An 8,376-nucleotide genomic window follows, 5' to 3' on the forward strand; every position below is an offset into this window, starting at 1 on the left:
GTGAGACACTTAGATGCTCACAAATCTATGGGGCCAGATTGAATCTATCCTAGTGTGATGAGGGAGCTGGCAGATGAGCTTGCAAAGCTGTTCTCCATCATTTACCATCAGTCCTGGCTCACTGGGGAGGTCCCCAATGACTGGAACCTGGCCAGTGTGATGCCCATCCACAAGAAGGGCCAGAAGGAGGATTTGAGGAACTACAGGCCTGTCAGCCTGACCTCAGTGCCTGGCTAGACTGTGGAACAGATCATCTTGAGTGCCATCACACAGCACCTACAGGATGGACAGGGAATAAGACCCAGCCAGCATAGGTTTAAGAGGGGTAGGTCGTGCTGACCAACCTGATCTCCTTTTATGACAAGGTGACCAACTGTGGATGCGGGAACAGCCGTGGATGTTGTCTATTTGGACTTCATCAAGGCCTTTGACCCTGTCCCACAGTATACTACTGGAAAAGCTGGCATTCCACAGCTTGGACAGATGCCCATCACTGGGTTAAGAGCTGGCTGGATGACCAGGCACAGAGAATGGTTGTGAGCAGTGCTGTATCCAGTTGGTGGCCAGTCACTAGTGGGGGCTCCCAGGAGTTGGTACTAGGCTCAGTCCTGTTTAATTTCTTCACTGGTGATCCGGATGAGGGGATAGAGTCCACCATCAGTAAATTTGCAGATGAAACCAAGCTGGGAGCATGTGCCAATCTGTTGGAAGGTAGGAGGCCTCTACAAAGGGACCAGGACAGGCTGGATAGATGGCCAAGTCCAACAACATGAGACGCAGAATCACAGAATGAACGAGGTTGCAAAAGACCTTTGAGATCATCAAGTCCAACCTAGGACTTAACCTAACACCTCCTCATGAACTAAACCATGGCACTGAGTGCCAAATCCAGTATTTTTTTTAAAAAAACATGTCCAGGGACAGCTTAACTCTGGTTACTGCTGGGTGACTGCACAAGGTTAGTGAAGATAAATTAGGACTTGCTGACAAATTTGTTCTACAAAAAGCTCCTAATTTTGTCAAGAAGGTTAGCCTTTGAGAAACAAACTTGTTTTATATATTGCAGTCTGGGTTGCACAGTTTATATGCCTCCTTGTGCAGGGAACTTTTGTTCTTGGGGAAAATAGTCTTCTGTTGATGTTTGGTCAAGGTGGCACACCTTTGTTATGCATCAGCTAACTGAATGCCACTGGTTGTAATCAGTAATAAAGTCTAGTTTAAGGACTTCTTGCTCGTTGCCAAGTAAATGTTCATATTTGTGAATGAACACAGAATGTTCAAAAGAACAAGCAAGAAGAAAAACAAGGTGGTGAATAAATACAAAGGGCTTGAAGCTGAGACTTACCAATAGAATTCTTTCAACAGAATGTGTTCTGTTTTTCTTGAATGGCAGAAAATACTTCCTGGAATGCTGAAAGAACTGCAAGATCTCTATAAATTTGTTACTACCATCGAAAAGCAGCAAATGAAAATCTATATTAAGTATACAGTTGTTTTTTGTACCATCTGTATAAAAGGATCCATGTTGAATGACTTGAGAACATCTTAAATGTTTAAGAACAATGTGAACCACTAGGTGGGATTCTCCTTGAAATAAATAAAAAATCCCTTCTCAGATATTCCTGGAGAAGATTTTTGTGCATTCCTTCCGAAGCAGAGCTCCTAAAACTAAAACATATTCAGTTCAATCGTCATTCTAACTGCTTTTTTAGACTGTTTTGTTGCAGTATCCAAGAAAATGCAAAGATAGATACAGTACTATTTTGCTATCTAATATTCTGCAATTCATTCAGTCCAAACATAAACATTTGTTGTGGACTGATGTCCTAGTGACAGTTACTGATGGGTCCAAATAAGACATGTTGGCTAATGGTTCAGAATCAGGTTATTTTGCCCATCTATTCCATTTTAGAATGGCTCTTTGACAATAGGGAATTGTGGCTAAGCACCAACCTCATTGCCTCCTACTAGCCAATAAATCAATATTGTCCCACCACCATTTTTTATTTTTTTCTTTCTTTCTTTTAACTTGTAGTCTAAAATAGAGGGCTAAGCAGTTTGCTTTCACAGCCCAGATTCCAGTACAAAAAAGGCTTGCAAGATGTGGAATTCAGTTCAGCAGAAGCTGGCACTTAAAACACAACTAACCAAATTCTGTTGTTGTTCTCATAGACCGGAGACTATGTGAAATTATAAGCACCCACTCTCAGGACAGATGAGGTACTTAGCCCTTTGCCTTTCAAAAATCCTTAAGGGATTCCATTAGCTAGAGTCAAGTTGCTGTATATATATCAGTGTAACAAGCTGGAGTCAATAAGATTCTAAAGTCAATAAGAGTCTAAAGCCACTAAGGTAATTGTTAGTGTTAGCATTGAATTTAATTGGACTTGAACTGATGTCCAAGAGGGGAATACACAAAAATATGGTAATTTTAAATATATTTTCCAGCTGTTCATTTTCATTTTATCTTTTGTTCATATGTCAAAAGTTTAGCCCTTGAACTCTGTATGTTTTTAGAAATGGTCTATTCTAACTGAATTGGTTGCTTATGGGGTTTTTTTGCATTCATTTTTACTCTGCCTCAGTGGTCTACATTGTGTCCTTCCCTTGAGTATATGGCCCGGTGAGACTGAAAAAGTGACCATGCTTCAGTTTGGTTGTGGTTATCTTTAACAGTGCTCAATAGGAGGGTAAAAATGTGTTATCTTAAAGCTCATAATTTCTTCTCATAGTTTTCCTCAACTTCCGTATTCAGTTCTATGTTTTGTAAAGCAGTTTGACTGGCAGCATTGGAACCATTAGCAGATAAGACAAACATTCCTAAGGTCACAATTTAGATACTAGTAAGGTAGTTTGTAACTAGGATGTTTGTCTAGAGTACTGTTAGATGTTAGTGGCTATTTTTAGACTTAATCCTAGGAATAAAGATAGTAGGGTAAATGCCAGCTGGCATGTACATGAAAGAACATCTGAGTTCTACCCTCTTTTTTACCTCTTTCAGATCCCCTTAGAGGTTTTGTATGAATTGAGGTGTTTGTTTTGTTGTTGGGTTTTTGTTTTGTTTTGTTTTGGTTTTTTTTGTTTGGTTTTTTTTTGTGTGTTTTTTTTGTTTGTTTGTTTGTTTTTTGTTTTTGTTTTTGTTTTCTGGATTACGGTGCATTATAGTCTGCTGGAGAACTGTTAAAGCTTAGATGTATTCAAATCTGACTGTCGGCAATGGAGAGAGATGGGGAGACTGACTTGGTGATCAGAATCTGATTTTATTGTGGGATACAAATGCTTATATACTATTTCAGGGAGACTAGTAATGTGTACTACAATGATTCTATTATAATCACATACACAAATTTATATATATATTTCAATATCTCTTGCTTGCAGAGTTTAATGGGATTTTCTTTTTCTGGTAAACCCATTTGATTTAGTCTTCTTGCAATCTAGGTCTAATTTTCAAAGTTCTGTTTGCTTTTGCCAAGGCATCCTGTTATAAAATCTCTTATGTGAACTACGTCCAAAGTCCATAATCTGTTTTGTGTCCCCCAACATTCCAACATCTGACATTATATTTTGTGTAATCTTTCCTGTAAAACTGGTAGGTATTTTACAAAATTTGTGTTCTACAGTGGCATTGTAATTCTGCTGCACTACCAACAATTAACAATCCTGTTGTTGGAAAACTCTGTTCCTAAACAGTGTCGGTACTGAGCTTGTGAATTGAGCTGAGAGGTTATATTTTATATATTTTAGGGTATCTCTCTGCCATTTTAAAATTCCAGAAATTCTCGTAAGAGGTTTGTACAAGATCAAGACTCTTAAAAGTAGAGCACCCAACATAGTCTTTAAAAAAGATCAAAGCTCTTTTCTATTCAACCTGTTTGTCACAAGAAACAGGTGCAAGGGAGTTTTTCAAAGCATTAATGGATTCAGGAATGAAAATTAAGTATGATACCTTTTCAAATATGTCAGTAATTCACAAGTTCTCTAAAGGCTTGGGCTTGTTAGACCTGGTTTAATTAGTATAAAGAAAAAATATAATTGCCAAATATTCTTGTGAGCTGTTTCTCTTGAGAATACAGAATCTTGAAGTGTTGAGTATCTTGTTTACTGGGGTTCTTTTGAGAGAGTGAAATAAAAATTCTGCTTGGGGGGGTTCTGTCTTTATTCTGAGACATGGAAGATGCAACGAATAGTGAAAAGTCTGTGTCATCTAAAAAAACCTTATGTATCCTTTTACAGATATTTTTTCACATTTAGGTGTGTGTCTAGCTTAGCACGCATGGTTCTATGAGATACATTTGGGAAAGATGTTGAAATCAAGCATGAATTAACCTGCAAGCATCTAACAGCAAACAGCAGACACACAGAGGGCATCAAATCTCATATTTGCTCTAAAGTTAAGTTTTAAAAAAATAAAGAAGGATAAATTCAAACACTAGTAGATAGGCTACTCACGTATTAGATATTCAGAGCAAAATTCTCCTGGCAGAATATCCTGTGATGTATATAAGAGACCTTGTATATTTTCCTTTTTTCTGTAGATGCTGCTGACAGGAGTTCTCAATCACTGTACTTATTTGGAATAATGAGCTGCATTTTAGCAACTTTGTTGCGGTTTCCAGGAGTTTCCACCTCATCTATTAAAATGTTTGATGCAGGGTGAATCCAAAACAATTTATGTGGCAGCAGTAGCATCCGGTAGATTTCAAATAGATGAAGGATTTAAAAACTAAAGGTTTTTTTTTTAAGTTTGTTAGAAAATTATAACTGTCAGTAAGTTTCTTCCTGGTTTTTGGGGTTTTTTTTCCCTGGCAGAAAATGCGTCAGTTTCCCAAATAAATCCCAATAACCACCCCCCCACCTCCCTAACTATCAATTTTGCATTGCTGAAATGCTTCTTATGAAAAAAAACATGGAAAAATCAATAATTCATTCTGTTATTAGAAATTGAAATCTGAAATACAACCTTTAAAATGCATCTAAAAAGGTGTTTGAACTGGTCTGATTATATACATATAAATATTTTTGAAGCAGATTTTTTTGGAATGATTTGTCTTTCCTTTTGAAAATAAAAGAAAACTTCAGATTTTTCCACAGTTGTGGCATTCCTGTTAGCATGCATATCCATTGAAATGCCAATGCTACAGAACTCTAGTATGTGAAACTTCTTTGAGCAACCAAGTGAACTCTCTTTTGATATATATGTCAATATAATTGATTGGTTAAACATACCCTAAATTCAAGAGAGTTTCAAAAATACGCAAAGCTCTTCAGACAATACTTTAATAATTCATGGTTTCACTGAGGAATCAAGTAAATCTGGTATGTTTGGCAAAGTGTAGTATGTGAAAATTACTAAAACAGAAACACCAAAGTAAAATGCAAATGAAAAATGTGCATGTAGATTTGGTTCAAAAGTTACCACTGTAGTCCACTCAAAGCTCAGCCTGCTGAATTATGGACATCTATGCTGTTGTATGTCCTGCAGTTGTAGAATCTGCAGGACATATTTCACAGCATAATTCAGGGTACCTATTATACTGTGATATGTTAATCAAAATGCTCTTCAGTGTGAGGAAAGTGAGTCTAAAAAAACCCCAAGAACTGAATATTTATCAAGTCTTAAAAGATCAGAGAAAACAAAAAAAGCTGCTATTTTAATCTGGCTCAAAATCTTTGGTGTGTCTTGAGTTGATATATATGCTCTTAGAGCAAATTCAGTAATTTGAATGTGCATCTAAATGTTCTGAGATCTCTTTTGTGAATTTTGTTGTGAAATGCTTGTGTACTGAAAAAGGAGACTTGAAGAATGATTATATTTGAGTGGGGCAGGAGGAAAAGCTCCCTGGAAGGCACTTGGCGACTGCAACTTTCCAAATGTTATCCAATTCACAGCAAGGGCTTTTTGCTTTATGTGCCCATCCTTGGTTATGTGAAATTTACCTCTTTCATGTTGAATAATTTACATTTGCTTATGTTTTAGTTGTTAGATGCATGATTATTTCCATTTGCTCCATTTTTGCTAGTTTGTTCTGTCCTCTTAATGCATATTAAAAATTAATAAACTTTTTTTAGGTAATTGCTTTTTAATGTAGATCCAGATCTAATACTCAAAGTTGCAGTGTGTGCATTTCAATGTACTTTTCTCTGAGATATCTGTTAAGCTGATAGCACTAAATACCACTTACTCCAAATTTGTCAGCTTTTTTCATGGCTGATAAATCTGAATTATATCCTAGTTTCTGCTATTTCTTGTTACTATTAGGGGATGATGACTAGTCAGAACCAATAAATTATGACTGTTAGGGTTTTCTTAAACTTCTTTTTTTTATAGGGTTTCTCTTCCTTTATCTCTTTTATCTTTCCCATCCTTCTCTTCCTCTCTTCTTCAACAAGTATATCTTCCCTTTAAATCTGCCTTTCCAGAGCCAACAGATGGTAGGAGACAGAGCAAACAAGTACAATATTGCTTGCAAAACAAAATTAACAATGTCCAAACTTATTGATTCTGTTGACAATGAATGATGAGATCACATTCTGGTAAAACTCTTTACCTACACAATTATTACTAAAGAAAAAAAAAAAAAAAAGAAAAAGAAAAAAGAAAAATTATCAATTAATTTACCCAGTTCATACTTTTGAAGTTTCACTGGTTTTTTGGTTTTTTTCACTAAAATATTGAAGTTCTTCTCTACTTTTAATCAAGACTTCAGTACTAGTGGCCATATGTTGTAATAATTATATTTAACACTTCAGTTCACTATTGCTATGAATACGAAACTTCAGATTGTAGCCACAAGATAAATCTACTTAGAGTTGCTTTCAATTCAGATCTAGTTGTTCCTAATCTGAAGTTTGCATTGGCACACCTACACACAGAATAAGTCCTCCTCAAAATTGCACACTTGTTGTGCTGTCATGATGGAATCATGTTTAAGACTTTGAGCCTCAAATGATGATTGATCTAGGTTGATAAACATCTTCAAAATTCCTTCTGAAGAGAATAAAATCTCATGAGAGTCTTGAAGAGTCCATAACTTCACACCTAGTCATGTAAACATCTGTAACCAACCATTCCATATATCCATTTGAGCTGTGCTTTGTACTGCCTTGGCTCTTCCCTGTTCTTCCTAGACTCCGAAAGAAGCATGAAAATTCTGAAAAAGACACTGTTTCCATAGCATTTGAAGCTCAAGAAGAAAAATATGTACAAGATATTTTCTGAAAAATTGAGACATTTAGTAAAATTACAGTAGTCACCTAAACAGCTCTGACTGCATTTGCTTTTATTGTGACAACAGTACATAGAAGCCACAGCTAATAGACATTCCATGAATGAATTATTCAAAGTCCATGTCTATAACAGTTTGGTCCAAGCTATATGTAATATCAGAAAACAAGTATGCAGTGCAGAAAGAGGAATTTTAAAAACTATATACTATTTTTTATATAATTATTTATAAGTTATTTTTATTACTGTTTATAGGCTGCCATTTGACCACCTTATCTCTATCACACTCTCCAGTGTCTTTCCCTTGGTTTGGCCATGGGACACAATGAAAAAGTATGTTGCAGATAATTTTAAAGAATATGCTGAGCTTCAAAATTGTACAGATAGGAAAATAAACTGCATGCTTTATTGTAGAGGTACATGTACATGTGTGAGGGCGTGATCCTGCTAAGGATTCCAGCTGATTACCTTTCAACAGATAGATGTTGGTTCTTTAGTGTGTATTAACTAACAATGATACTTTCCATGCAAAAATACATATATGCATTAATATACTGCTGTTAGCATTGAAGAACACGAATTTCAGCATTAAAAGATGTCTAGAAAAATCTGTCCTTTTGTGTGCAGTGTTATGAGAAAATCCTGAACTGCTGTTTCAGAGATTAGGGATTTCCACAGGACCTCTCACTTAAACACTGGTTGGTTTTGTTTTTCCTTCTTCACTACTGCACTTTCCTTCATTTTTGTGAAGGAGTCATTTGTTTCCAAGACAGACTTCGTTATGACACCCTTCACAGGTAGTATTTTAATGCTCCATAGCTATTCCTTTCTTAGCACAATGATTCATTAAAGTAAAGGAGTAGTAATATCCCCCACACAGAAATAGCAGGCGAGTCAGAAAATTATTCTGCACAGAATTATTTATTAATTCTGAATGCCTAAATGAAATGTGGAGAACCTTAGTTCTTATAACTGTTGTGGTATACCTCCTGGTATATTCAAGAATAAGTTTATGGCAGCATGTCACTTAACATAATTGTGCAAGCATCAAGGAGAAGTTGGATAATTAACAACTACTTGTAAAATGTTTTATTTGCATTTTAATTCAGTGAAAATATAAATAGGGAATGTAGTGCTCCAGAATAGCA

The 8,376-nt window shown here is 35.9% G+C and overlaps 1 long non-coding RNA gene across 1 annotated transcript; it reads left to right on the forward strand.

Annotated features, from left to right (window-relative positions):
- Positions 1-438: 438 nt before the first annotated feature.
- On the forward strand, positions 439-1,619 carry LOC135288121 (uncharacterized). The gene is made up of 2 exons (XR_010351416.1): positions 439-711; positions 1,394-1,619. It is a non-coding gene; the product is annotated as an uncharacterized LOC135288121 (long non-coding RNA).
- The last annotated feature ends 6,757 nt before the right edge of the window (positions 1,620-8,376 follow it).

Source organism: Passer domesticus, chromosome 1, assembly GCF_036417665.1.
Source record: "Passer domesticus isolate bPasDom1 chromosome 1, bPasDom1.hap1, whole genome shotgun sequence".
In the NCBI taxonomy this organism is placed as follows: Eukaryota; Metazoa; Chordata; class Aves; order Passeriformes; family Passeridae; genus Passer; species Passer domesticus.